Source organism: Aedes aegypti, chromosome 3, assembly GCF_002204515.2.
Source record: "Aedes aegypti strain LVP_AGWG chromosome 3, AaegL5.0 Primary Assembly, whole genome shotgun sequence".
In the NCBI taxonomy this organism is placed as follows: Eukaryota; Metazoa; Arthropoda; class Insecta; order Diptera; family Culicidae; genus Aedes; species Aedes aegypti.
The window spans coordinates 373,912,363-373,930,745 of NC_035109.1; the positions used below are offsets into that span (position 1 = coordinate 373,912,363).

Here is an 18,383-nt window from a genome sequence, read left to right on the forward strand (position 1 = left end):
GCGTTACGTAATTTGTAGATGTCGCCTTTTATCTTGAAACTCTTTCGACAACTTCTAGGCAATTGAAATTACCCTGACCTAACAACTTACATGAATGACTTTCATGATTTAATTCTGGCTCATTTATAGGCAGAAGAATTGAGAGTAGAATTGAAGAATTGAGAGTACACGGGTAAAAATCGGATCCCAAAATCATAAAAAAAGACTCATGATTTCTGGAGCCTAGGGTATTTTCAGTTTATGAAAATACACCATGATTCGAAAGCATGATATCATGATTCGGTGCACCCGTAACGCAGTCAGTGCGTTATACTTTTGGCAGAATCATAAAGCTAAATCATGATGTTGGGATTTAAAATCATAATTTCCGGTGCGCATCTTTATGATTCTGGTCGGGTTTGCAAGCGCCATAAAGCTAAATCATATATTTAGGCTTTAGAATCATGATTCCAGGTGCGCATGGTTTATGATTCCGGTCGTTTTTTACAGGATCATGCAGCTAAATCATGCCATTGGGATCCCAAATCATGATTTCTGGTGCGCATCGTTTATGATTATCATTATATTTTCGGACCATAAAGTGAAATCATGATACTGGGATTTGGAATCATGATTTTGGGTGCGCATCATTTATGATTCTGGTTGAATTTGTTGGCACCATAAAACCAAATCACGTTTTTGAAATTTGGAATCATGATTTTTGGTGCGCATTGCTAATGACTCTGAGGAGGATGTAACGACAAAATAGCGTTGATACTTTCATTTATTGTAAAGAACTACTGTAGTGTGAAAGACAGAATAATATTTTAACTATTATTGTGCGTAAAGTTGACTTTTCATGTTTGGTGATTTGTAGATAATATTGTATTATTTTCTTGTTTATTGAAATGATGAAGGTTTTTTCTTTGGTAAATGCTACTACACATAAAGTACCTACATACACTCCCGGTCAAAAGTTTGGGGTCACCCCTTGAAAGACATATATAAGTTTTATGGTGATATCTCTGCGAATTTTCATCCGATTTCAAATCCTTTAGGCTCATCTGAAAGATAAAGAATTAAACTTTGTACATAGTTTGCAGATAATAATTTTTACATATGGTCGGTGTTAAGTCAGAGTGAACTAGGCGATATTTTGGACAGGTGTAGACAAGCCAACAATTTTGACAACTCTGAACTTTTCGATGCTATTTTGTTAGAGATGTTTTATTACATAAAAGAACTATGGTATTTCAGAAAATAAAGCGTTTGATGTGATATCCCAAGTGCCTGAAGGACATTTTTCTAAAATCATTGAAAAATACATGGTCCGGTCTGACTGGACATCGACCATATAGTGTATGGAAAAATGACCCAAAATTTTGATATTTTCAATTGCGCCTACCAAATTTTGAGATGAAGGTTGTAATAGAAGCCTAGTTCTATACCCTCTCAGCCACTTTTAAGAGATCATGGCGGAAAAATCTAGGAAAAAAGGTATTCCAAAAAATATCAACTGATGTCATTGATAAAATTTTTGGGTCACCCCTTAGTATGTTGCAATCCTTAAGTTTTGAGTCTCTTTCATAAAAAATGTAACAATTTTTCGTTCATATCTCTATCATTTTTTTTTCAAAATTATATTTCTACACTGCTGGTGAAGGATAATGAATAGTACTCATTATAAGTCTTACGAAAATGAACTCAAACTTTTATGGACTGCTTCATACTAAGGGGTGACCCAAAACTTTTGGTCGATGACCAAAATGACTTTTGTGTCAATTTTTCATATATTAAATGTAAAAAAATATTGCCTGCCAACTTTGTACAAAATTAGTTTCATTCTTTATCTTTCAAATGAGCTTAAAAGATTTGAAATCGAATGTAAATTCGCAGAGATATGACCATAAAACTTTTACATGTTTTTCAAGGGGTGACCCCAAACTTTTGACTAGAAGTGTATGGTACTAAATTTAAGAAGTTACCTGTCATTTTAGTACCTTTAGAAGTTGCTTGTAGTATTCCTAACTGGTAATATCAGCTATTAGTAACTACATATGGATTAGCTAGAGCAGGGGTTCCCAAACTTTTTGTAATCACGGCGCCCTTTGACATTTTTTATCAGAAGCGCGGCGCACTATTATCATTTTATACAAAAATATGAATATTTTCGACAAAGTTTCTGCCAGACTTTTCATGCTAGAACAAAATCTACTTTTGCAAAAAGTACGTTCTTTGATAATTCAATAAAATTATTGACTTGAAAAACAATTGCACATTTTTTTTATAAAAATAGGAATCTGCAAAAAATATTAAATTATATTTTGAACTATCACAGTTTCTGGTGTTTCTGGATCCTGTAGTGAACTTTAAATTCTTGCTAAATTTGCGCCGCTTGTATTGTAAAAGCATAAAAATAGAAAAAACGACAAATTTTGATCGAAGCAGGATTTAAAAAAAATCGTCAAAGGATTCCTTTCAATTCGAGGCTATAAAAATATCTTTACATTTGCGAAAGATTTTAACATGGTTAACATTTTTGCATCAGAATAAGAAATAAGAAAAGTTAAATTGTTTCTCCCAGTGTTGTGAAACCCCCTTCTCGATATAACTAAGCGACTTTAATTTTGATAAGGAGAATAAAAATTATGGCATTTTCCAGGTTAGTTTACTTTTTGACATATGATCGCAGAAATGAGCCAGCCTAGGGCTGCAATTCTCTTAAACAATTAATAACATAAGTTCATCTGTTTCTATGAAAATGTGTAGTATAACACAGGTAAACAGAGGAAGAGCAAGCAAGCAAGATGAAAAAATCACAGTGGAGCTTTTAACAACACAATGTAACTCCATCCAGCCTGAAGATCTGTTTGTTACTGAGATCCCTACCAGCAAGGTTGTGACTATAGCGTAATAACTTTGATATCATTTATAGAGGATGTTGTTTCATCAATATATAAACTCTGAGAAAGTTCTAACTAATCCTACAGAAAACTCTATTACAGTAGACGTTCGGTCGGTGCAAACGGTTTAACTGCAATGCTTTTTAACTGCAAGTCCGGTAACTGCAACAATTCTCCAGTTATCGCACCACCAAACGTCAAAATGGTGCGCCATGTTAGCCCCTGTTAGCCCAAATGAACAGTCGAATGAATTTCACGTTCATTTTACGTCAGTTGATGGGTTGTTGACGTTTGTCAGTCGTTGCAGTTATCGAATTTCGTTCGCTAAGTGAAACGTAAACATGTTGCAGTTACCGAACGTCTACTGTATATACCTTTACAATGTTTGTCAACATAAATTTGGAACATGGAATTTGAAAAACTTTGAACATAGATATTATTTTTTTTTGAACTGGTGAGCGATATCTCAAAGCTATCTTAATGTTTTCACTCCCAAAAATTTGCATTCAACTTCTGTGGCGAGCAGCTTAATTGTCTTCTTTGTTCGATTTTCGTATTCAACTTTCGTCTGATGCTTTCGATCAATGTAATACAATTATAACATAAGTTGAGAAGGTTTGCCAGGCCTTACTTTTAATTGGCCCACGGCGCCCCTGAAAAAGATTTAAGGCCCCAGGGCGCCGCGGCGCACAGTTTGGGAAGCACTGAGCTAGAGGTTTTGTCTGTCATTTTTTGCAGACTAAACTACTGTGTGACGGTCTGATTAAGGACATGGTTTGTGAAATCTAAAAATGGCTATCACAATGGCCGCCTCTCATTCTGCTCTAATTCCCATGATCATAAATCTGATCATCCAGCAGGTCTATGAAGCTGAAAATATAACTCGTTGCTCGCTCACTCGCAGTAAACATTGTGGTGCATTTTCAGATTGAGGCAGATTTTCAGATTTGTGCTCGAGAAAACGCGAGGCAAAATGCATAGCTTTGAAAGTAAACGCACTGCACCTTCACCTTAAGCTATTTGTGAGTACAACATTTATTTAAAACATATTTTGGGGTTTTGAGTTTAATTTATTTATTCTATTCTTTTCACTTGAAAAAAGATTATTTTAAGAAAAAAAAAACGATCTTCCAGTTTAATTATCTATACCTTTTAGCAAATCACGTGTGCTCTTCGGGAGCTCAATAATGGACGCCGGGATTTTGAACAGGTATGACTGAACAAAGAGTCACAGCGGTTTGCAGTCCGGAGTATATCGCAAATTTAGCACATAAGTGATATGCATACAAATGCATACAGCATGCACAATATTATCTGCGATATACTCCGCGCCGCCAAAAATAACCATCGTTGCTTTTGTTGAGTTGCTCGTGCCCACTGCGACAATTTGAGGTTGTAGCGATGATTCCCCAAATTTTTCGCGCAGATGGTTCAGTAGACTGGCCCTAAAACAAAAATGTTGTAAATCTCAACGGGGCACCCTCTAGATATCTGCCTTAGGGTAAGAAAAAAGCTCTCTCGAAATTTCAACTTATTCGGTTGCTCCCCCAGCTGGCGCATTCAATTCAAAGTTTGTATGGAATATTCGTTTCAAATGTATAGAAAATTGATCCTATGTCACTGTTTCGTTCGGCATATTAGTTAATCGCGATCAATTGAGCCCAGAATGACAGATACACTAGTTGATACCCCAATAAACATAGTTGCAGAAGGTTGTATCTGGATTTAAGCTCATTTTCATTAACCTTTCAGTTGTTGAAAGTTAGGCTTAGATCGGCACTCCCGTACAGTCACATATACGCATGCACCTTGTACCGCAGCTCGCCCAGCGTCATAGGTGGCTATGATGCGCTCAGTGGCTATCACCCAGCTTTGTTGAAGAAATACTAAGCAGTATTGCAAATCTACTTCAGGTGGATGAAACACCAACTTTCTCAATTTTAATCATCATACAACCTTCTACAATAATGTTCGCTCTAGTATCAAGTAGTGTTTTTGACATTCTGAGTTCAATTGAACGCGCTCAACAATTTTCCTAACCCAGACAGGCGATGATGTGCTGTTTCCCATATGTTTGAGCTTAAAATTCCATATTAACTCCAAGTCAAATGCGCCAGCTCATGGAACGACCAACTAAGCTGAAATTTCCAGGAAGTCTTCCTCTAACCCAGAGGAATAATCCTGAGGGGTGCCCCATGGAATAACACAACTTTAGTTTTCTCCAGTCTAATGGTTCAGTCGCCGCTCGATCCTCCCTTCTATATCACCTGCGTTCTGTATAAAAAAAGAAAAAGTAAATACGAAATTAAATAATAAAGCATAAAACTATACTCAAAGACAACTTTGTTATGAAGTGCAGCTATAAATTATGTGGTACAATTGATATAATTGTGTTCTCATGAACACTAAGTAGTTGAAGAGGCAGGCGAAGTTCCAGTGGGGACGTTTGAGACAGAAAGAAGAAGAAGAAGAAGAATGTGTAACATCCAGAATATGCAGATGGTCGATAATCATGATTTTCTGTGCTGATATTAACTACATTTATTAGGGCTTCTGTCACTATGAATACAAGGTATAGTTTTATTTGAAGCAAGTAAAATTATATTCTTCTTCTTCTTACTGGCTCGACGTTCCTTACTGGAACTTGGCCTGCCTCTTCAACTTGTGTAGAGAGTACATTTACAGTAGTAGAGCACTTTAACAGTTATCAATTGATCGGCTTTATTTGTCTGCCTTTGCATGATTTGTACATTGTGTGGCAAGCACAATAATACTCTATGCCCAGGGAGTCGAGAAAATTTCCCGACCGGACCGGGAATCGAACCCGCCGTCTCCGGATTGGCGATCCAAAGCCTTAACCACTAGGCTAACTGGAGACCCAAGTAAAATTATATTACACTTAATCATTATCTTTATACAACAAACGGACTAATTCTCTTTGAGTGGTCCTCAGCTTGTCCAAAGGTAAATATAGAAACATTTAGAATCAATGAAGTGATTCATTTAGAAGAATACCTGCAAAGAAAAAGAAAAATAATATTTTTTTCACTTTTACACATTATTTTTCCCCTTTCCAGAGGGAGGAGGGGCTCCAAACTACCTTTAAAACCTTCCCCGTCCCCAAAAACCCCTGTATGCAAATTTTCACGCCGATCGGTCCAGTAGTTTCCGAGTCTATAGCGGTCAGACTACTGTTACTAAATTTTACAATATAGTTTGTGATTAAATGACCAACTCGAGATTCACCATCTCTCTTCCACACTAAATCACTTCCTCACCAACAATCTTTCTCACCAGCTCACTCTATCAACTCATCTATTTTTCAACCAACTTACTCATCAATTAACATGCTCCCTAACTCATTTTCTCATCGACTCACTTTCTCGCCAACTTGCTTTCTCACCAACTCATTTTCTCACCATCTTACTTTCTCATTATCTCACTGTTTCACTGACTCACATTCTTCACAATTAGTTCACGCGGAATAGTTCGGACGTATGTTTTTGTTTACATCTTTCGGTATCTCTAGCAACGGGGATTGTTCGCTCCCTTATCCTGTTTGCATTGCCCCTGCGTGGGGTGAGCATCAGGTCAAGGTAAATCGTGTTTGTGTTTGGATCACAATTATCGTGGAGATTATATTTTTGGTGGATCATATCGCCAGCCATAGGACTCTCTGATTCATCGCCTATCCTACCTTAGTAACATAAGTTCCTTCCCGAGACGACTGTGGAGATGCTGTGCCAAAATCGAACAGTTATGTTGCCCAATTCTAACCGTGTAAAAATCGAACAACAAAATTGCCAAAATATAACCGTGCAAAATTCGAGCAGTGCCTAAAATGAACCGTACCAGAATCGAACGAACACTGTATATGCTTATGCTTATGCCTATGCTATTACTTTTTAACTAAAATTTTTATTTCTCCTCAACTTCATCTTCACCTCAGTATCTCACCAACTTCTTTTTTCCATTCCCGTTTCACCAGCTTATTTTCTAACTCACTTTCTCAACTCAAGAATGTGCGTTGATAAGATAGTGAGTTGTGGGTAAAATGAGTTGGTTAAAAAATAATCTTGTAAGAATGTGAGTTGGCAAGATAGTAAGTTGAAGAGAAAATTAGTTGGTAAAAAGTGAGTTGGTACAAGTGTGGTGGTGGAAAGTGAGTCAATAAGAAAGTAAATTGATGAGAATACGTGTTGGTGAGAAAATAAACTAGTAAGTTGGTGAATTGGTACGTGGTGAGGTGAGCTTATAGGAAAGAGTGTGGATTGGTTACAATATGAGTTGGCGAGATGATGAGTTTATGAGAAAGTGAATTGGTGAAAAAATGAGATTGAAAAGTGAGTTAGAAATCACCTTAGTCTTACCCAATTTAACTTCTTACAAACTTACCTTCTAACCAATTAACTTTCTCATTAAATCTCTTTCTCACTACCTCATTTTCGCACCAACTTACTTTCTCGTCAACTTATTTATCACCAACTCATTTTCTCATCAACTTACTTTGTAACAACTCACTTTATTATCAACTCATTTTCTCACAAACTCACTTTCTTCTCAACTCATTTTTCATCAACTGACTTGAACTCATATTCTCATTAACTCATATTTTTCTAACTCGCATTATCCATAACTCATATTCCCACTAACTTTCTCACGAACTCACTTTCTTATTAACTTGCTTTCTTAAGAACTCACTTTCTCATCAACTCAATTTTTCATCAACATATTGTTTTACAAACTCACTTTCTCATCAACATATTTCCCACCAATCAATTTACTTTCTTACTAACGTACTTTCTCCCTGAACTTTTCACAAACTCATTTTCTCACTAACTCACCCAATCACCCATATTCTCACTAAGTCCCTCACTTAATCATTTTCTCACCAACTTTCTAATTCGTTTAATAACTCACCTCTGTTCTGTGAACTGATTGGCTTAGACAGAGAACTGCATTCAACTTTTTAACGATGTTTTTTCTACTTCGGCTCCATTATGCTTCCGAACTTCTGTGCCTTTCGATAAAAAACTATGTTTGAGTTATTATAAACGATGTTTTTTTTTCAAATATCTTGAATGGGATGCAATGTACAGTTCACCTGTCAGCCGTATCAAGCATTCAAATTCTTCTTATTAGATTGTTTTTGTGTAATGTATTGCCTGTATCTGCAAAACAGTTCCATATGAAAAAAGTTGGCATTGAGAAAATCGTTATCAAAGTTTCAAACTACATAATTCATGCAAATGTTTGAAAAATCACTTATAATTAGCCAATATACAACATGGACCCGATTTTGTCAGCTCCATTTTGCGACAATCTTTATGCTGTCATCATTTTACAAATGAAAATTTTCCAAATCTTTTTGGTTCATCATCAAACTGCTTTCGAAAACTAAAAAATAGAGCGATAAAAAGTTGAAAAATATGTTTAAATTTTAAAGGAGAGCAAAACATGTTCTCCAAACAGGAGCTGACAAAATTGGGTCAATAATGTATGTACGATAATAAAGTTACAGTTACAATGAAGTTAGAATATTATAATAAATTATAGAAAAATAGAATGACCTCGAAAGCAGATCCTTATGATGATTCCTGGTCAGTTCAATTCCATCATGGGGCTGATATGCAGTTACTTTGGGTCTCCAGGTAGCGTAGTGGTTAAGGCTTTGGATCGCCATTTCGGAGACGACGGGTTCGATTCCCGATCCGGTCGAGGAAGAATTTTTCTCGACACCCTGGGCATAGATTATCATTGTGCTTGCCACACAATGTACAATAATTATTCGTGCAATGGCAGGCAAAGAAATCTCTTCAATTAATTACTATGAAGTGCTAAAGGAACACTGAGTTGAAGAGGCAGGCCAAATTTTAGTAGGAACGTCGAGACAGAAAGAAAGAGTCAAAAACTAACATGGGACAATTATGTGTGGAGCGGCAGATTGAATGTCTGCCTGATAAAAATATTAAAATTTGTATTATTTGTTGTTAGACAACAGAGATTGTGTTGAAAACTACAGTAGTGCCTTCGTCGACTATATGATTATGGACAGGATAGTAGGAGTGGGAATGGGGCACCCAAAACAGCAATGGAAATGGAAGCTAATTACGAATTAGAAGGCGGTGGAAAGTGGTCAGCATTTGATTTCCATTGCAGATGCAAAAATAGATTCATTTTGTAACACTTACCGGTAGTTGTGGGGGAAGTCGGAACGGGAACACCTACTGGGCGGAACCAGCCAAGGCTGAAAACGAAACGTCCGGAACGGCAACAAAATCGGGAGCTTAGTACGGAAGAGAAGACGGTGAAAAATGGTCAATATTTGATTTCGATTAGAGGAGCAAAAATACATTAATTTTGTATCACTTACCGGTAGTTGGTAGGGCGGAGCTGGTCACTCAATGCGGAGCCGGAACGGATGCACCTATTGGACGGCAACAGCCGCGGCGGGAATGGCGACAGTGGCACTGGGACAATAAAACGGCTAAAAAGAGAAGACGGTGGAAAATGGTCAAAATGGATTTCGATTACAGGCGCAAAAATGGATTAATTTTGTATCACTTACCGGTAGTTAGTAGAGTGGAGCCGGAAGAATTTTCCCTCAATGCGGAGCCGGAACGGGTACACAGGAGCCGGAACGGGCAACAGCCACGGCAGGAAAGGAACAGAATGAAACGGCTAAACAGAGAAGACGGTGGAAAATTGTCAGCATTTGTGTTGAATTGCATGCGTTTTTTTCACTTACCGGTAGTTCTGCAGAGCCGGAATAGCTCGATATCAACGGAGCAGGAACGGAATAGTAGAGCAGGAACGACAGTAGAGCAACAGCGGCGCAGGAAACCGGCAATAAAAGTGAACTTTTTTAAAAAAGGGCAACTTTTCCGTGAATGCGCAGCCAACTATGCTTTGCACAAGCTTTGCTAAACACGTTTTGACAGGTGCACCGTGTGCGTAACGCTTTTCATGGTCATGATTTGGAGCTCATGAAAATGGTTGCTCTGAATCATGATAGTGGTAGCTCAGCTTCAAAAATCATGAGTCTGAATCATGATTTCGTCCCAAGAGCAATTTATAATTTTCATGATTCGTAAATCATGATAATGGGATCAGATTTTTTCCCGTGCAGTTCTTTTGATTTTCCAGTTTCACTTTAAGGAAGGGTTTGCATTCTATGTATCATATGATGAAAAGTCGCCATTTTATGTAGATAAGTGTGGTTGGAAGTACTCGGAATAACACGCATAGTATTAGTTGGTTTCCGGTAAATTTCAAATTCAAAGTGAGACGATTCTCTAGTAATTAGCAAATCCAAAAAAGGTAGTTTATCATCCTTTTCCTCTTCATCAGTAAATTTTATATCTTTGTGGATACTGTTAATTGCTTCTAAAATTTTTGGCAAATAATCCTTTTTGATAATGCTAAACACATCATCTACATATCTCCACCACCGCTGTGGTAACAAATCTTTCTTTTTCAAAATGCTTTCAAAATTGGCCATAAACAACTCGCTTAAAAACGGAGACAATGGATTACCCATAGGTGCACCTTTTGTCTGTTTATAAAAATTACCACGGAAGCTAAAATAGTTCTCTTCCATACAAAGTCGGGTTAATTTGATGTAATACCGAACTTTGTTTTTCCAATTTGACTCATTGTGATGGTTAAGTAGCCATTCTTCCAAATGGTTTATGGCTTCTTTAACTGGCACACTAGGAAATAATGCTTTAACATAAAAAAAAACATAATTTCATCATCTTGAATATACCCAGAAGCCTGAAGTTGGCTTGCAAATTCCTGAGTATTGTTAACTGAACGGCTTTCAAAAGGTTTGGGCATGGATTGGAATTCCTTAACCAGCCACTTTGCAAGTTTGTGTTTAGGAGACCCTTCTGCTGATATAATTTCTCTCATTTCATTGCCAGGTTTGTGAATTTTTGGCAATCCTTTAATTCTTGGTAGAACTGGATTAGAAACTTTGAGGCGGCTAGTGTTATCTCCAAGAAGTGGCTTACATTCTTTTAAAGTTTTTTTCTACATGTCTCACCATTGTGGGAAGTGGATCGACTCTAAAATGCCTATAGGGACCAGTGGTTCTCTCAAAACTTTATCCTCATCACTATTTTGACCTCTTAATTGAAATTTATTTACTTTTAATGACTCTTCAGTGTCATTTCTAGCTGATTCTTGCAACTCTATTGGTATTGTGTGTGTAACGGCGGTTTCAACATCGATTATTGTCTGTTCAATATCTGGTTTTGTGGCAACCGCATATGCTAATCCCTTATTGAGAAGTGTCAATTGTTCTTCTGAGAACTGCTGCGTCGAGCGATTGACCACAAAACCTTCAATAGAATGGACTTTCGGCAATGCTGTTGCCACTTTATTGTGCTGCTTATTCTTTAAAATTGCTAATATTTTTGAGTGAATATCTTTCTTTCTACGTGCTTCGCACTCCTCTGCTTGTATCACATTGGTAAGGAAAAGTGGAAATTCCCAAGGGTATTGTTTGGCCAATTTCAAATGTAAACTATAGCACTTCAATGTTTGTGAGTTCAGTTTTGAGTACAACTTCTTGATACTGGATCGTAAATATTCTGTTCCCATTTTCTTAATAATGTCCTGAGGGACCTGACCTCTAACCTTACCATTTTATAATTTACAGCTCAGGTTACCGATATTTACGAACATATTTTCAAATGTACATAATAGTTATTGCATTATGATTCTTTGGATATGCGAGTCGAAGTCATTTTTTGTCCTTATTAAAATATTTGAGTCACATATCAGGTGGGCGATTCCAGATTAATATTGGCCTCAAGGGGCCGAAAGTTGAAAAAGTTTGAGAAGCGCTGTTTTAGATGAAGCAATCTGTGCTCATGAAGTAGGAAATTATGCTGCTTTTTTGATGGTCATCATTGAATTCTAGCAAAAATTTTCTCAAACAATATTGAAGTTTATTGGTCCTGCTTTTCAAACACGAAATTAAATTTGAATAAAATATCCTTTGTTCAAATATGTTTGATAATTTTCCATTTATTAGAAATTCTACAAACTACATAAACGTTTAAAAATACAAAATTCTTCTTGGTGATAAACCGGTTCATATTTCTTACTACTTGTAAATAAATTCATTGGGAGCAGTTCTGGGAATGGTAATAGTAGTAGGCTTGAATTTCGCGAAAATCACGTAGCTCTCTCACTACAGTAATTTTAAAAGCGTGAATCTCATCAAGTAGCCTATATTGAGTACATGAATTTCAAAATACCGCTATTCACTTAATTCAGTGTTGCTGAATCCATTGCCGTTTTCAGAAATTTCATAGCACGTCTAGTTTTTGAGATATTCACTGTTGAAAATGCAAAATATGACTATTTCAGCCAACTTGCATGCAAGTTTGCCAGCTTGTAAGGTGTTATATTTTGGGTTAATTTGCCACAGAATTCAAACTTTATGTGTATAACAATACTTATCATCAAAGTTTGTAATACTTTCGATACGGAAAAGTTATTTTTTGATCGTTTAGAGAATTGTTGTATTGTTGTATTTTGCCATATAGAAGAAACGAAGAATTTTGTATGGAGACTGCAAGCATGTTGAAAAAATCGGTTTAATCGAAATTTAATCACGCAATTTCAATCAAATTATGTCTGAAATGAAAGTTCAAGTTCTATTTTGCATGTTTGGTGGATTAGGTTACAAAAAACTATGATAAATTGTACTTTAAATTTCATGTAAACATTAATAAAACCTTTGTTTAATACAACTTTGGCGACCTGTAGCTAAAAATTGTGACGTGCCGGAACATTTCTGAGAATGGCATCAGATTCAGCAACCCCTAATCTACTAGAGACACATAATTTGATCCTTGAGACACGCAAAAATGTCATTTTTGTTACGCTGTGTAATATACAATAGTTGTTAGAATATTATATCATACAGATCATTTCAATTTAAAAGTACACTAACTGTTTCAAAAACAATTATCGATAAACAACATATTTATTATAGAAAAACTACTAAAAAATTCAAGTGATTTCGAAAATTTTGGCCCATTTGCAACATGTTTTGTTCAAGTACTTTTTTATAAAAACTTTTCTTTTCACAATGACAAGCCGATTCAAGTCGTGGAAAAGGAAGGGTTGAGTAAAATAAAATATAAAATTGTTGTTCTTAAATTATAAAACTCTAAGAAAACGTTGTATGTGCCAAGTTGTGTGCTGTTTTCGTACACTTGGTTTATTTTGAAGTCTAGTAATAAAAATGTATAAAATATGGTATTATATATAACCGATTTACGAAAGGATTTGAGTTCAAATACAAAATAAGCTTCATATGGTAGAAAATGATTTCACTAAGGGATTTACAGACGTTTTGAACTTCTTCTTCTTAACAAAAACAGATTAAATCAGAATTGAAGAGTAGATTGTTTTGATGTATTTTATGAACAGAGAAAATGTCAGTAATTCGTGTAATTTAAATGACAACCATTGAATGTTTTTGATATTCGATAACATACCCAAACTTGTGATATTCACTCATGAATTCGTTTTCTAGTTAAGAAGACAACGTGAATTGATTATGTAGTCTAATTCATAGTTTCACAAACTGTGGGTCGCGACCCACAATTTTATTTAAGGTTATTATTGGAATTGCATTAATTTTGTTGAAAGAAAATTTATTTGGCATTCATCAATCAAAAAAGGCTATTAAATTATATACTTATTCATATAAAGTTATTATATTACACATTGGTGGGAAGATTAAGGCAAATATTATGTTATATGGAGCTCATCTGTATATCTGTATATTTGAAAGGTAAAATAAGATCTCTACAGACTCAACAAAAAAAAGATTTCAATATACATTGAAATATCGATTCTTCAGGCAAAAGTGATCAAATTGTCGGTTATAATTAACCATGCGTGAAAACCATGCGCTAACATCTATTTAGCCTATTATTGCAGCAAACCTTATAGAAAACGTCATTCCAATATTGCATCCACCCGATTCAACAACAGTTGATTACGTCTGAATACAAGGTGTGCCACTGCACTGCCCAGGTGACAAACAACCGCAACTGGCGTTAGGATTAGCGCAAATATTCGCACAAGTGTAAAGTGTTACCTCGCCGATTGGCGTAAAGCAACGACAAAGCCTGCTATTCTCTGGGCGTTTAACAAAGTTGATCTATTTCCCATCAGAATGACGATGCGCGATAATAAAGCGACGATAACGTACAACAACAACCCAACCGCACCACAGCTGGCTCTGTTGGCGCAATCTAAAGTTCAGCCTGACGGGGATATTATGGACTAATCGCAATACCATCATCTCAGAAGCCTAACTACGGTGAAAAATACGTGCGACAGGTATTTACCCATTTGCGAAAGCAGAGTATGACGTAAAATTCGTAATCGACGGCGAGTTGTTTTGAAACAAACTTTCCATAGGAGGGTGAGAGACATAACGCTCATTTGGTCTAAAAATTACTAGTTTAAGAATAAAATATGTATTTAGATGTTTCCTAGAATATCAGGATAAGTTTATTGAAATCTTTCCTCGCAGTTATGTAAGGACTGTATCAAAACTTAGTTGGAATTATTATTCTCATCGTGTAACTTTTCTCCAATTTCGCTTCAATTTGTCAATTTAATCAAACTGTAAAATATATGTAATGTTTAGTTTTTCGGTTGTTGGTAAATTGTTTAGTTGTTTGCATTCGCTCATAAAAAATCAACGTTTTTTTTTTTTAACGGCTTTAAATAATCTTATTTATTTTGCATATATTCTGTCAAAACGACTGAAATTTCTAGTACGTGAAGATTTAAATGAGTAAAATCAATAGCTCAATTATAAACTCTCTTATTTGAGGTTAGTTTATGTTCAGCGTGATTTGATTTCAAAGATGTAGGGGCAGTGTGTTGCGAAGGCCCGGAGTAATTGGAGTTTTTTTTGCTGGGCAGTATGTTGCGAAGGCACAAGTAATCGGAAACGTGTTTCAGCGTATCGCGCGTTTTGTTTAGCAGTGATTAGTGAACCCAAGTTGAAGGTGGTTTGTGGCTGCTCAGCCAAGGATGGAGGATAGATCGGTGAGCTCGTTCTATGCTTTGATTTTATATTTCCTTAATATGTTTGACTACACGTTTTCATCGTTATAATGGTAGGAATATTAGGTAAATATGATTATTCGGCAAACTATGAATGGTTCATCACTATGAGTGTTGGCATAAGGTCTTTTTATTAAATTATTTATGTGTTTTAATCAAGGTGGTTCACGTTAATCAACGATTAACGCCGTTGACGTTAATTAGATTTCGGATCAACGTCAACGCCGTTTATTTATTTATTTATTTGAACTTTAAATTTGGAAAGAGGGAAAAGCCCCTTTGAGTGAGTATCTTTTCAAATCTTTCTCAAAAAGGCTTTTCAAACAACGTTATAATAAGACTATACTAAGGCTCAAACGGCATCAATCCATGGCAGAGCCAAAATCTTCAAGGTGGACCAGGACTAAAGTTCACTTCAGCCGTTGCGTTGATTTTTCTGGTTGTTAACGTCAACGTCAACGATGCACGAGTTCACTAATTTGACGTTTGAGCGGTGCCGAAATCACTCGTTTCTATGGTAACGTAAATAACACGGCACCGCTAAAACGTCAACGAGTGAACGCATTGGTCCATAACAGTTGCTGCATTGAAAATTCTTCGTTGCCTACTTCAGTAAACAAATCGTCGCCATGTAGATTATGTTTCCAAGGAGTCGAAAGAAAGCCATGTTTGATTAACTCTAAAGAATTATACTTCCGTCTTCATTCCGAATCCTTCAGTTACCTTATGTGGACAAAAGTTCCTTCATTTGCGATAGTTTTCGAAGCTGTTGTGGATTCGAGTTCTTTAAGTGATCTGTTCCTGGCAAAAAGTGTCACAGCAGTAGCTTGCAACCAATTGCCAGCAATCCGAACAAATCCAAATGGAAGGCCAGCCGCTTCCGGACAGCAACCAAGGACAACCGTTGAATTCCATGCAAGACTATTGGCGCAGGGTGACACTTTAGGGACTTCACGTGAGAATATATTCTACCCTGGGAGGGAGAAACCAATACGAAATTTATGTACGTCAAGGTGAGCCGAGATTCTGCTGTCACGAACTGTCACTGTGAGCCCAGATCTAAAACAATGGACAAACATGATAAAAGCACGTAGTTGATTAAAACGTATTTTTTGCATTTTATCAAATGTGACCAAAAATCGATTGAAAAGCTATTCATGCTTATTCAAAAGTAATGTCACAATAACACCTTTTATCCTGATTGAATATAAAGTGTTCAGATACGCATTATTTTACTTTTTCCAATAAAAACGAAAATTAAATGAAAACTTTGACCCTTTTTCCATGTTTGTCCAGAACGATCGAAGGAACACAACAAAAGAAAACTAGCGATTTTCATCAAGTCTGCCTTGATTGTCATTGGCAAGCTGGAGTTTTCTTGCAATTCGAAATAACTTTGTATCATATTTCGTGTGTAATATCGGTGCCTCCCTCCCAGATTCTACCCATTCGAAAGGGCAGGAGAGCTGCTGCTCTATAGATTACGGTTATCGTAAGAACATTATTGTAAGCAGCGCATGAGCGAAGAACAGCTATTTCATCGACGCAAGATTGACAATCAAGGATGTCCAGATATCACACATGGCGTAGATGGAAACAAGCCCCTTTAGGAATCTTGGAAATAAAAGTGTTAATTTCTATATTTTGTTGTCAATGAAATTACACCTATTTTTTGTCGTGCAAACTTTTCATTGTTCCTTGTTTTTTTACTTCCCATTGGTGGTAAAGCCAAGCAAATAATAGTAATGATAATTTTAAGATCTAGCACATAGATTAAAACGATGAACTTTAGATTCTCCGGATGCTAAGTATCACAAATTCCGGATCATTACGGATCATTGCAAAAAATAACGTAAAATTCGCTAAACGTTACAATCAACGTCAACGAATTAACGATGCGGCGTTAATCGTTTATTAACGTTAATAACCCTGGTTTTAATTTCAAAACACATATTTCTCGAAAACTTATTCAAACAGTCTCATGTCAGAAAAGAACTTACTTAATCGATGCTACGTGTTTCGCAGACGAAATTCTACGCGTACCGCTTGAAACCAACTCCATTTTTCACTTTTAGAACGTTTAATTCCGGATTTACAAAACGGCGTAAGTAAGATTTTCAACTTTCGCAACCTAACCGCTACTTTCACCGCACCGTTGTATGGAGAGACAAAGTGACTTAACCACGAATCAAAACAAAACACTACTTGAGTCGATTTTACACTGGCACAATATCGTCTTAAGTAACTGAATGAACTTAAATTTGTTTCACCAAGTTAGGATGATAGTGTTGTCCAACAACATAGAACACCTACATATAAGAAATTAATGTAATGTTTAGAATGATACTAATAAAGAAATTAAAAAAAAGTAACTAAATCGAATTGTTGTGAGAAATAATAGAAACTACCTAGTTTTTAAATGCGATCTGATTGTATGCAAAATTTAAGCGATGTACACGGCAAAAATATGTTAAAAAGTTGATTCATTTTAAAACAATTTTATAAGATAGGTTGTGATTCTTCTTTCTCAAAGCCGTATGAAAGTGACATACGTCAAGTTGAAAAAGTAATCGCGATTTTTTCTAGAGTTTTTTATTTTTGTAATAAAAAGAAGCTTTGAATGCTTCGGCAAACTATGAATGGTTCGACATATGAGTGTTCTACAATGGTCAAATTAATCGTGTTATTTTTTTATATGAGCAAAATGTGATAACACACGCTTTCGTCTTGACAGCGGGCGGAATGTTGCGTTTATGCGTTGTTCAATAAACCTTGAATGGTTTGTCACTTCATGTGCTGGCATTGATTTTCTTCCACTTGGAAATTTTTCATATGAACACAAATATTATATTTATAATAGGGTGTCCCATTTTTTCTTGACTATCGTAAATTTCGTTTCCCTCAAAGACTGATGGATTTCTCATAATATGAAATGAAGTTTTGTAAAAAATATCAAATCAATCCAACAATATCTCGAATATCGCAATAAGATTTTCAAAATGTGAATTGTTTGATAGTTTTGGACAGAAAATTGTATGCGACCAACTTACATGCAATAAAAAATCATTATAGTATGCGGTGAAATTTGAAAACAAAACAAACATCAACTTAATCTGACAGCACACGGCATAAAAATTTACAATGCAGGCTCTTTACTGATGTAAATTTTAAGTTTGATTGTAAAGATGTGACATTATACCATACCTTCCGGACCCTAGATCGTTTTTTTGGTAAATTTGTACGAGGAGGATAGGAAAGACGTCGTCAAGTAGCTGTCAGTTTTCGGAATATACACGGTAAAAAATCAGCACGTTCGATTGAATGGATTGATCACTTGACTCAATTCAAAATACCAATCACCAACGAGATTAATTTTTATTTTAACGTTTT

General features: G+C 35.9%; 1 long non-coding RNA gene across 2 annotated transcripts; it reads right to left on the reverse strand.

Annotated features, from left to right (window-relative positions):
- Nucleotides 1–4,857: 4,857 nt before the first annotated feature.
- LOC110679186 lies at nucleotides 4,858–10,006 on the reverse strand. 2 transcript variants are annotated; one of them, XR_002502288.1, is made up of 5 exons: nucleotides 9,631–10,006; nucleotides 9,451–9,563; nucleotides 9,256–9,352; nucleotides 9,074–9,168; nucleotides 4,858–5,156 (listed from the first exon to the last, which is right to left on the reverse strand). It is a non-coding gene; the product is annotated as an uncharacterized LOC110679186 (long non-coding RNA). The 2 variants fall into 2 exon arrangements; XR_002502287.1 differs by having other exon boundaries at nucleotides 9,256–9,369.
- Between the last annotated feature and the right edge of the window lie 8,377 nt (nucleotides 10,007–18,383).